The sequence below is a fragment of the Copadichromis virginalis genome, linkage group LG6, assembly GCF_057382275.1.
Source record: "Copadichromis virginalis isolate Kocher_CV1m ecotype Utaka linkage group LG6, C_Virginalis_male_GT1.1, whole genome shotgun sequence".
In the NCBI taxonomy this organism is placed as follows: domain Eukaryota; kingdom Metazoa; phylum Chordata; class Actinopteri; order Cichliformes; family Cichlidae; genus Copadichromis; species Copadichromis virginalis.
The window spans coordinates 39,997,961-40,010,947 of record NC_140623.1 but is presented as its reverse complement, the minus strand read 5'-3'; the positions used below and the strand labels follow the sequence as shown (position 1 = coordinate 40,010,947).

Here is a 12,987-nt window from a genome sequence, read left to right as displayed (position 1 = left end):
AGAGATGTGTTCACTAAGGTCACAGACATATGAGCCAGGGGGCATTTTATGGTAGACTGATGGCGTGCTGTCTTTCTCTTTCGTTCTCTTGCTCTCAGGTGTGATAGAGCATGCCGGAGGTTTTATCTTTCTCTGTTAAATCTAAGCTGTACAACTTCTGAAACCCTATGATGTAGCTTACACCGTCACCTGATCTGCACCTCCCTAGAAGTGTAACTAAATGTTGCTTCTATGAAGCCTGCAATTATTATGAGTAGCCTGTTTAGCAGCACTTCCTCCTGTGCATTTTAGCTGCTTAAGTTTTTCAATAGATCAGTGTTAGAACAACTAAAATTGCCTCGATATAAGGACTCGCAGATATCAGCAAACTCTCCCTTGGTTCCCTGTATTCTGTCTTCTGAACTCATAACTGACTTCACAATAAGGAAACTGTGTTGGACCAGTGGATTCTCTACACTCCTGCCCAATTCCCCATTTACCTTGCATTATATTTTTGAGTTGTCACAGTTCATTAAACTGTAAACCCATCCTTGCATTGTGCATTGGAGTCTTTTAGAGAAATGTTAAGAAAGCTTTCTAGCCCACTTAGAGAAACCATGCCCCACTGGTGCCTTTGTAGTGTGGTGGGAGAAGTGTCCATGTAGTCACAACTAATTCCAGAGGACACCTGCACACAGCCTTGTGCACACCCTCAAATGAGGACATTTATGTCGGCCCAAAGTGGGCTGCTAAGTGCTCACTGAGGGTATTAAATGATAGTATGATGATTAATTGTTCTTTAGCATTGATTTTCCACAATCCTCTCCACTCTGAAAACCGTTTCTCAAAAAGATATTCCCTCATTTGAAGTTTTAATGATGATGATGGTGGGCAGTGCTGTATGATCCTAATTGTCCATAGGTGTAGTATTTACTACACCGCCTACTACTGTAAGAACCAACCGGAATAGAAACGTGTCACCGTAGGATAAAGGTGATGTCTTGGAACAGCTGGTTCTCAAACTCTTTGGTTTGGCTAATGCTTTTTCAATGTGCAACAGGTCCTGACCAAATATTACTCTGTTACTAGTCAGGAGTGAGAATGGGGTGAATGTTTGTTCTGGTATTGAAAATCCATACTGTTAATACTATGCAGTTTAATAATATACCTTACTATTTGTATACAGACTATCCCAGAAGTCTGTGCACCTGTATGGTGAGTGAAATTCTAGCACTTTATTAGTCTGTAATTTCACTTTATTTAGCACGTATACAGTATTTGTTTGTTCATTGCACTAATATAGTTTATGGATGTAGTTTGTAGTAGCATGCTAGCTACCGGTAACTGATTAATAAACCCTTTTCATCCAAAAACTGTCACATTTTACTTTAAACATCAGCATGGTGGTGGGCAAAACAAAACAACCATTGCCACTGTGGAACACTAGCTGGTCAGTGTCACCAGTTTAAGGTCACTGAACAGAGGCCTGTACTACAAAGCAAGTTCACCATATCCAGCATATTTTTTCTTTGGCTGACTTCATTTACCCTAACATCGGCAAGGTTTTTATTAAGTGTATAAGTTAACTCAGGGTTTATCAGTCTAGTGATGAGCAGCTTACATAAACAGTAGGGTGCATCTGCATGTCACCATAGACAGGTCCACTGGCAGCAGAGCAGCTGATGTTGGAAGCTTTTTTATGGGATTTGCTGAAATGAAAAAAATAAAAAATAAAAATGTTTTATATCCTTTAATTTCATTAAACACAGGTTTGGTTGATCTGAGTTTGGACACCAAAATGCAATAAACTATTTCGGGACCCAAGTGCATCACATAATTTAAGTAAACCCACTTCTGGTAATACTTTATGCACAACCAAAAGCACTATGCTCTATAATATAAAACCACAATGGCCTTACAGTAATTTGATGCTAGCTTCTTTATGATTTTAGTTCATCCTATGGTAGCACAAAGCACATTATTTAATAAAGTCATGTTAAATCTACTTATAATGATGAAAATCAATCATGGAGTCTCCATAACTCAGTTTTATCCCCAGTCTTGAGTGACATAAGCAAACATACATATTTGCAAAGAACATCTGCTTTTGGATGAAAACTGTTTGAGGGAATCTGATGGTCTAAGGCCATCACAGGAAGAGGTCCTGAGAAACAACCCTAAAAAACATGTCTTCAGTCAAAGGCCCAGAGTCTAATATTAATGTTGTGCTGCAACTTTACCCCAAACAACTGTCAGCATCTTCTTCACAGCAACATACTGTAATGAATGAATGCTCCCAAGCAGCATCACACATTTAGAAACATTTATTAGTAACACATGGATTGAATTTAGATTAAAATCAAAGAGGATAGAATCATAAAAATGAACATAAGTTTCTGCTTATGTAGCAATCTAAATGAAATGTTTTTGATGCTGTGCATCTTCATATGACTAGAAGCAGCTGAACATAAGGCCAGCTAGCTTTTCCAAGTCTCCCTCATCAATGACTTCACTGCTGACCCAAAGACAGCTTGAATCCTGTGTCTGTTTCTCCTGTTAGCTACATGCAGGTAGCTCAAAGACTCATTAAAAATCCTTCTTCTGGTCTTGTGTTGTACCCAAATCCCAAAGGAATGTCTGGAAATCTCTTGCGATTCCACTTAATTGTCTCAGACTGACCTTCACACAGAAAAACAAGCAAATAAGCCTCCATGTATAAAAACATTATTTATTTGAACCTAAACCATTCATCTTTTTCCTAACAATGGGATTTTTTTGTCTGTACTCGTAACCCAGCAGCCTGCCCTGGGGCAGACTGACAAAAGCGAGGCTGCCATATCGCGCCATCGGCCCCTCTGGCCATCACCAGTAGGCGGTAGGTGAAGTGCCTTGCCCAAGGACACAATGACCAGGACAGAGAGCCAGGGGATCGAACCGGCGACCTTCCGGTTACAGATGCACTTCCCAACCTCCTGCACCACAGTCGCCCCAATAAGCATCAAAGATAGAGGGAGTAAAGCAGAAGGAGTCGGAAGTTTCTCTTCTGGGTTGATGGGGCTGAAAACAAAGTAAAAAAACAGAGAGTGGAAAATACAATATGTCAGAAATGTGCTTGTTTTAAATGTTATATACCTATGTGGTATGTGACTTTTGTTGCCATGATGCCAGGTATCTCTTGGAAATGAGATTTTTTACCTGGATAAATAAAGGATTAATAAAAAATTTTACATTCATTAATAGTGTTAAGTTGTGCAGGTTTTGCAACATGATCATCTTAAAAGGCATTCGGGATATCAGCATCTTGTTTTTGTTGGTTTGTTTTGGGGGTTTTTGGAGCCGATAGTGACCATTTTTAGATGAAAAGGTTGAGTACTAAGTTACCAGCTAATGCAAGCAAAGTGGCTCCATGTACTGTAGTGGTGAATCACACTGACACAGAAACCTTCAAGCTGGTTACAGTTTACAGACAAACAGACAAAATCACTCACTAAAGCTGAAACCTTCTCACATCCTCATTTAAAATATTTGATACAGCAATACATTTAACTTCTGTATTAAACTGTAATAAAACTTTTTAGAAAAACCAGATTTGGGCTTAACCGTGTAAGTTCTGGGTTAACCTTAGTTTCCCGGATGTTTACTGGGGTACATCACAGCGTACTCATCAGTTTTCTTGAAAATATCACCACCATTCCTTGAAGATCCCTCGGACCTCGAGTGGACGGACTATAGGAGGATTTAAGGTCTAATGGTGTGTTAAGTCTTTATACTTCTGGGTCTTATCTCAAATTTTCATGTAGACCAAGTGTCTGTTTGAACTATATTTTTATATTTATTATTTACTTGCTCTCAGAGTGTTAAACACCACCAGTAAGTGCAACTGACGGCATAAAAACTACAACTGTCTTTGCAGATCTAAATCAGATTCCCCCGACTCTAAATGAGTGTTATACTCTGTTGTTGACCTTTCTGGTTTCAAACAGGCTAAACTTTATAAATAAAGTTCTTTTCCTGTGCACAAACATTCATGCAGTGCTTTTAAAACTGAACTACTGTACCCTGTTTTCCTGTTACTGCTGATTTGTTACGCTCAGCCTGTATTGTGTGTTTAACCTCTTGACATTTTTCTAACATTGCAATTTTATTTTCCTTTGCAAAACCAGCTGCTCTGCTGCCAGTAGGCCTCTCTTCAGTGACTGAAGCTGAGGACACTTTTTGTGGTAGTTTTTGTAATTTTCTGATATTTTTTTTAGTCCTGGAAGTCAGATAGGACTTAACAAACCAGTGGATGATACCACAGTGACCATTAGAGAAACTGGAGGCTCTGGTATTTAGGAGTTGGCTTCATTGTTCAACCTCACTGGTTGCCACTTGGTGCAGATTCATTACAAGGATACTGCTTCCCTTACATATGTTTATATCCTGTAGTAGATATAAACATTCATGTAATTGGAGGTAGCTGGAAAAATGTTAATGTGTTGATGCGGCGTTGGATTAGAAAATGCTCAAAAGACTCATGATATGTTGTGACAAGTGATGCATTTTAGTATTTTGATATCCAAGCTAGTGTTGGGATTTATATCTGTTAATGTCACATCAGATGGAGGTACGCAGACTCAGAGGCGGTGCTCGCTGGAGACGTTTAGAATGTTTATTTACAGACAAGAGGTAACCACAGGGCACACAGATGAACAGGGTTAATCTGGGGGAAGATCCAGGTTATAGCGAGTCCAAACATCCAATCCTCAACATCCACGTACACGCTCACGGTTGGAGGGGGAAACTCTCTCTCTCACCACACTCCAGGGACACAACGAACGGGACAACCACCTGCACGCAAGGAAAACGAACAGTCACTGAGGGAAGCTGCAGGGAAAAGCACGAGACGTCAACTAGAGAGGAGCCAGGGTTTCACTGACGATGTAGGTCAACGTTCCAGCGATGAATGGCTGTCCATTTGTGCCTTAAAAAGGGCTGTGATTGTTCATCTGTTGCAGGTGGGTGATGAGCAACAGGTGAATAGACTCAGGATCAGTTGAGTGTGTGTGGTGTTGATCGTGGGCTCACTCAAACGGGGGAGAGAAAACAGGAGAATCCACTGGGATATCCAGGGCCATGACAGTTAAGAAAGGATCTCTCTCCTCTTCTGGAAATTAGACATAATTTCAGCACATTGATTTCTGATTTTGGATTGTCCTTGACAACTTTGAGGATATTTTTCTTTGACGCACAGATTGAACCCTCACATTACACTTAAAGAGGTTAACAGAGGTTCTGCAGAGGTGAGAGGCCGGCACAGAGAGGACACAGAGCTGGACAAATGTAGATAGAGCTCTTTAGTTTCCAGTAAAGAATTCCTGCACTTCACTCTAATGCAGACAGATTCTCATCTGCTTGAACACACGGTGTTTCCCTCAACCAGGAAGGCGCAGGGGGTGTGTTCTTTATGTCCGTCTTTTGTGCAGCTCTGTATATGATTTCTGTCTTGACCTCTTTTATCTCCATCCAGCTGAAAAGCACCACAAGGTGCAGGTATACAGTAGCTGCTCCAGGAGGGAGACACAGACAGTTAATATTTAATGGCTGTAGACTTCCAGCTCTTGAAGAGCTGGGGACCACATGAAACACTGTTTGATGGTTAAACCGAGTAGTGAGAAATCAGCTGGGTGAAACCTTCGGGATAAAAGTGACTGGAAGCAATTCATCTCTTCTTTCTGCTGGAAGTCGTTCATCTGAAGGAATTAAATATTGTTTTGGATCACAAAAATTGTTGTTTCCCATTTCTGTGATTCTGCACAAAGTATCAGTGACAGTGTGATGCTTACACAGACACCAGCATATCAAGGAATACCTCTCAGTGAAACAAAGAAAAACAAGGGAGTCTTATTCATCTACACATGATAAAAGGTCTGGATGTTAAGCCTTGTACTACACAGAGGTGACTGTGTGAGACTCGGATTTCAGTCGCTGATGATCAGATGTATAAAATGTCTGTTGATACACTTGTGCTGGTGTTCAAATTGGCCAATAGTGGCTAGATTAAAGCAGGAGGCTTGAGGCAAAGAGGTGCACACCAACCACATGATTCGTCACCAACATGAACATGAAATGAAAAACTAGAAAATCTCACCCACTGGTGGCACCCAGCAGCCTTTTGTCATACGAGCACTGATTGACCTACAAGTGATTCATTTGTGAAGAGCAGCCTGATCAACAAGAATAACCAGATTACATGTATTAGACTGAATTTTAGCAAAATCCTTTATAAACCAGTCACCTAATTTAAATAAGATAAACACGCAGCCTGTAATTTAACCAGAAATTTCCAAAATATGTTTACATCTTCATTTGGTGCCTTTCAAATTACTTCCATGTGCACAATTTTTCCCGTGCTATCCCAATACTTTGTTATCACATTCTTTACTGTAAATTCCTAAGTTAATTTGTAAATTTTTGTAGTAAATTGTAAATATTGTAAAACTTTTCTTCTGTCATTTAATGGTCGGGCATTGTACAGCTACAAGCATTTCACCCCCATGTCATACTGTGTATGGTTGTGTGTGTGACAAATAAAATTTGAATTTGAATTTGAATTTGAATCACAATATTTCCAAAATTGCCAGTGTGTGAATCCATGATTTGTTTCATTGAGAGAGAATTATTTAGAAATCTTTCTAATGATTTCACAAACAAGGCTATTTCTATGAAAAATGAAACACATGACAGAGGCATTTATTAAAAGCTCGTTACAAAAACAAAAGGTAGAAACAAAGACAAGTTTCAGTCCTTCTGGCAGTTTTAAAGTTTAAATAAAGACACAAACAGTTTCTATCTCTGATGACTCCACACAAAGGAGAGCTGAACTTTTCTCTTTCAGAAAACCACAGCCTTCACCTCCATCTCATTTTTGTTTGGCTTTGCTGCAGTTCTGCTGAAATGCTGCAGCAAAGCCTGCACTCATTTATCCTGGTCGTGCCTTCAACAGTTTGACTCTTTAGCACTTCCTTTTATTCTTGTTCCAGGCTTTTAAAGACAGTTCCTCCTTTTGCTGTGTAGGCTTGAAAAAGAGAGGAACTCCTCTCTCCACTGATGATTACGGTCCATTGCTTTATCGTCTGTATTTTCTCCTGACCTCAGTGTTTGAAAAATTAAACCAGTGTGGATGTGCTAAAACCTCCAGTTCCTCTAATGGCCACTTGAGGCTGGGTGCAAAAAAGAGGGTCAAATCCCGTAGATTCCCATGTTAAACACACAGTAATGCATCATGTTCTGTAAAATCCTGGTTGTAGTGTGTCTGTCCTGATGACTATGTATTTCTAAAAAAAAATGCTTTTAATGAAAAATACCTAAACATCAAAGTATGTTTAATAATGTAGGTGTGTTTTAGCAAAAATGCAGGTGACCTCTTAAATCTTCACTCATGATGGCCAAGATGGTCAGTCAAAGAAAAATTATTGGTTAACACAATATATCAGAGAAACAGATTTACTTGCTAATGCTAGGCATATAATTTGGACACATAAGGCTTCAGGAAGGGTTGATTTAGTTTAACTGAGAAGTGTGCCAACACATTTTAGTGTTCATTGTCTGCTCCTCTGCTCCTCTCTGCTGTGTTTGAGCTGCTTTTCAGAACATTTTCAATTTAATTATATAAATAATAATATGGCTGTCTGTGTAGTACATCCAGTTTTGTGCTTTTTGTGAAAAGTTTGTACTTTATTAGTCTGTTTAGCACTGAATAGCAGGTATGTATGTCAGGTATGTACAGTGGCTTGCAAAAGTATTTGGCCCCCTTGAACTTTCCCACATTTTGTCACATTACAGCCACAAACATGAATCAATTTTATTGGAATTCCACGTGAAAGACCAACACAAAGTGGTGTACACGTGAGAAGTGGAACGAAAATCATACATGATTCCAAACATTTTTTACAAATAAATAACTGCAAAGTGGGGTCTGTGTAATTATTCAGCCCCCTGAGTCAATACTTTGTAGAACCACCTCGCAGCTGCAATTACAGCTGCCAGTCTTTCAGGGTCTGTCTCTACCAGCTTTGCAAATCTAGAGACTGAAATCTTTGCCCATTCTTCTTTGCAAAACAGCTCCAGCTCAGTCAGATTAGATGGACAGCGTTTGTGAACAGCAGTTTTCAGATCTTGCCACAGATTCTCGATTGGATTTAGACACCAGACAGGTCAGAGATAAAGTTATTGAGAAATTTAAAGCAGGCTTAGACTACAAAAAGATTTCCCAAGCCTTGAACATCCCACAGAGCACTGTTCAAGCGATCATTCAGAAATGGAAGGAGTATGGCACAACTGTAAACCTACTAAGACAAGGCCGTCCACCTAAACTCACAGGCCGAACAACGAGAGCGCTGATCAGAAATGCAGCCAAGAGGCCCATGGTGACTCTGGACGAGCTGCAGAGATCTACAGCTCAGGTGGGGGAATCTGTCCATAGGACAACTATTAGTCGTGCACTGCACAAAGTTGGCCTTTATGGAAGAGTGGCAAGAAGAAAGCCATTGTTAACAGAAAACCATAAGAAGTCCTGTTTGCAGTTTGCCACAAGCCATGTGGGGGACACAGCAAACATGTGGAAGAAGCTGCTCTGGTCAGATGAGACCAAAATGGAACTTTTTGGCCAAAATGCAAAACGCTGCACATCACTCTGAACACACCATCCCCACTGTCAAATATGGTGGTGGCAGCATCATGCTCTGGGGGTGCTTCTCTTCAGCAGGGACAGGAAGCTGGTCAGAGTTGATGGGAAGATGGATGGAGCCAAATACAGGGCAATCTTGGGTCTAAATCCAATCGAGAATCTGTGGCAAGATCTGAAAACTGCTGTTCACAAACGCTGTCCATCTAATCTGACTGAGCTGGAGCTGTTTTGCAAAGAAGAATGGGCAAAGATTTCAGTCTCTAGATTTGCAAAGCTGGTAGAGACAGACCCTGAAAGACTGGCAGCTGTAATTGCAGCAAAAGCTGGTTCTACAAAGTATTGACTCAGGGGCCTGAATAATTACGCACACCCCACTTTTCAGTTATTTATTTGTAAAAAATGTTTGGAATCATGTATGATTTTCGTTCCACTTCTCACGTGTACATCACTTTGTGTTGGTCTTTCACGTGGAATTCCAATAACATTGATTCATGTTTGTGGCTGTAATGTGACAAAATGTGGAAAAGTTCAAGGGGGCCGAATACTTTTGCAAGCCACTGCATATATGTACATTGTAACCATAGAACCATATGAATAAAGTCTATTTTTTCTTTGACATTTGATAAAATGTTGCTTCAAAAAATGCCATACAATTTTATTTATGCAGCACTAAATGAAAACAACAGTTGCATCAAGGTGCTTTATGTTGTAAGGTAAATGTCCTACAATAAGAAAACCAGAGAACACCCCAACGATCAGACACCCCCTTGGCAACAGTGGAAAGGAAAAACTCCCTTTCAACAGGAAGCTCCCAGCAGACTAGGCCGATTGTGGCGTAACATTCTACTTTAAAATACCCCAGGAACCAAAAATACAGATTCCTCCCAGCGTTACTCGAATCCAGAGTAATGCCATTCAGAGTAAGCATCTAGCTAGATACCACATTTCTAAGATTTTTAGGGCCAAGTTCAATAACTTTAGTTTAATCTTAATTTAAAAGCAGGAAATTAAAGGTCACCCAAGTGCTTTATGTCTTTAAGGCTTCCTGCATGAAGGCAAGCAAAATCTGTAGTTAAAAAGCAGTGTGTGACATCATGTTGGTGACGTACGGGATATCAAATAATGGTTAAGACTGAACTTAAAAACTAAGTGGAGTCAGAAACTCATATGCAGCAAGATATGTAACTCTGGAGAAGAGGCCAATATGAGAACTATACAAAGATTAAAATAAAAACAAGCCAAAAAGGTCATAGTTTATGTTCAGTCAAACAACTTGTTTCTTTAAAAACAACAGGGAAAATGGAGAAGACAGAAATGCTGCAGAGAGAACAATAGCAGAGCTGTCAGAACAGGACTGCAGGATCACTGTCCTCTGTCAGAGTCCTCGGGCGCTAAATAACGAAAAAGCAAAGATGCCCGCCTGCTCAGTGCCTCTGAAACACAGCGACCGAGAGGGGAGACGGAGGAGAAGATGGAGTGATTGCAGATGGGAAAACTGTGAAGCAAACAAAGAACTGCAGAAGAAACTGTCAGATTGTCTCTCTGAGTGTCAGCTCCTCCCTGACCAGTGAAGCTGAATGATCCAGTACCAACAGTTTACTGAAGACAGAATCCAAAAGAAGAAAACATCCAGTAGCATTTATACCGCTAAAGCCTTACCTTCACACAATTTATGGAAGACTGTAGTCCCACATTAAAATATGACCAGGTGAGAGGCACAAGTAGGAATTTATGTGTGAAAGGTAATGCTCAGGTGCCTCAAACCATCATTTTTGTAAAGTTCAGGCTGAACTTTGGTTGAAATTTCTATAGATGTTTAACAGAATATTAATCTACTTCCTAAGCAGACATCTACCTGATGGGTTTAATTGCTGGTTGAGCAGCTGAGCTATCAACTAGATCCCCTGTACCCAAGCATTTAGTTAGGGTGTGCTGGGAACTTCTGTCAGACACTCCAGTTCACAAGATGTTCAATTGCTTCCTCCAGCACAGCTTCAGTTGTATTCATTAGGGACTTTGAGTTGAATAATGAGTCATATAAAGGGTTGGTTAGCCTGTGAGACACCAGAGGCTCCGGAGGCAGAGTGTTTTAGGCATGTCCTAGTACAACGTGGCCCTAGAGCAGACCCAGGACTTGCTGGAGAGATTGTGTCTCTCAGTTGGTTTGGGAAAGCCCCGATTAATTTGGAAGAGATGGCTGAAACTCAAACCTGGATAAGCAGCAGGTTGGGTGTTTACATGTACAGAAACCTCTTAGTAGCAAAACACCTTTCAGACCTCCTAGTTTCTCTGTTCACGACCAGAATGCAATTTCAATGTATTTTTTTTATAGATGAGGCTTTCGAATTCCCTGAGATCCCTGATCTCATCAGCAATCACTGCAGCAATTTTTAAGCAATATCAATGAGAGCAAACATTATTAGTTTGCAATCAGTCATCAAGGATATGATATCGCAGTCTGTTCACTGTGTATCTACAGTATAGTATTTGTCCAGTGTTATAAGATACATACTTCACTCTGTCCAGTCTGCGGTTTTCATCAGCTGATCCTCCGACCCCTCCTGCTGATCAATACTGCCCCATCTGACCACTTCTATTCCTGGCCACATCCCTGCAGAGTCAGCCCCCTTCCCCCCCTGCCCTTTTCCGCTTGCCTCGCTGGGACCAGGCTGGCACAGCGGTGCAGGTTGCCAAGTCCAACTCATTTAAAGAGAGACACTCAGCGACAACACGTACAGGATATGGCCAAAGTGATGTTTGTGTGCGGTTACCACATGCAGCCGTTGTAGCTCACCACATAATTCAACATGAATATTATACACATATTAACAGCTGACAAGCACTCTGCGGCAGATCAAGGACATTTATGATTTATTTACAAGGTTCCCAGAGTAAAAAACGGAGTGACCCAAAAATGTAATGAGAACAGTGCATAAAAAGAGCCACGCTGACCCATATCCAATTAAAATATGGGGCAAGTACATAAAAAGATACAGTTAATCTGACAGTGTCTGCTTTTAAAAATTACCACACACACACACACTCACACTGATGGACTTCTAAGGTGTCTTCTGTACTTGCTGGCTTTTATCTCTGACATCCTTCTCTGCATCATTTGCAACCTGGCACAAGAGAAAGAAAGACAAAGAGCAAACCATTTAACCAATGACACGTAATACAAACTCTATTTCACTGAGTCAACAGTATTAAAGACCAAAAAAGAACAATCTTAAAAGCCGTTTAAGTCAGCGTAACTGATGGTCACATTAAAATGAAAGTCATTTATCATTCAGTGTCACCTCAGACTGCTAAAAAAACACTTGAGCTTTTGCCTATTAAGCATTTCAGAATCACTCCTAGAAGTTTAACTGAAAATTAACCTCAAACTTAAAAGCACTCATACTAAGTGGGATGTGAGAGGTATTCATTATGCTGGAAGACTGCATAACATTGCTCTTTTGCGCTGCAGAGGAGTAGAGATTTTGGTCACATGTTGGTTTCTCCTACAGCTCCGGCTTTATAAATATTAGTAGTAAAATGTGACATGCAGAAAATATTAGCACTTTATTATGTGTAGATTTTATATATATCGGCATTAATCGATTTATCAACCTAACATTGACGGTTGAGATTCACCTTTTTGAACATATTACAGTGGCTGGTGTTAGTTTGTGGTTCTCGCATCTGCAATTCACTTTCATAATTTTTTTCACGAGTCAGTGATTTGGATGTGTGACTGAATACTTTTGGCAATGTAGTGAATGTTATTTAATTATTCATAATGAAAGGTTCTTCTTTGGCACCAAGTGTGGAGAACAAAAGAAAGAAACGAGTTAACATCATTGAAACAAACTGTAAACAGTATCAGCCCTGAAATTCTTAATTGGTGCATCCCTGGACTGTAAGCTAGTAGATGATGATAATATAATGATATTAACATATGCAAACAGAAGCGCTCTGGTGTCTTCAGAAAAAGTCAACTGTTGAGTAAATGTATCACATGGTTGTTTTTAATTAAGTTGTAGAGTGCTCATACTGAGACGCCCAGCTGTGTGAACAGTTTGATTTATGAATCATCCACAACGGTCATCACTTTTTTAAAAGCTTCTCTATTTTACCTTTATTAGACAGGCACATAAACAGGAAGACAGGAAACATGGAGATGGATGATTGTTTTTAATTTCTAGAGTGAATCTGCTCCTCAATAATATTTTGCCACCATTGTCTTACAATAAACTTATAATTGCAGATACATTTGGAGTGATTTGGGTTTTCTTTTTTTCTTTTTTTTTTTACATTTAGTCAAGATTTGGACTGAAGGTGGACCAACAAAGACAAAA

The 12,987-nt window shown here is 40.0% G+C and overlaps 1 protein-coding gene across 4 annotated transcripts in view; it reads right to left on the bottom strand.

Annotated features, from left to right (window-relative positions):
* Positions 1-2,419: 2,419 nt before the first annotated feature.
* Positions 2,420-12,987, bottom strand: part of LOC146708486 (endonuclease V-like) — a 76,394-nt gene continuing 65,826 nt past the window's right edge. For 2 of the 4 annotated variants that reach the window (XM_085460403.1, XM_085460406.1), the window contains one exon: positions 11,502-11,769. The gene's annotated coding sequence lies outside the window, so the exon portion shown is untranslated. The other 2 variants (XR_014920960.1, XR_014920959.1) reach the window with 2 other exon arrangements.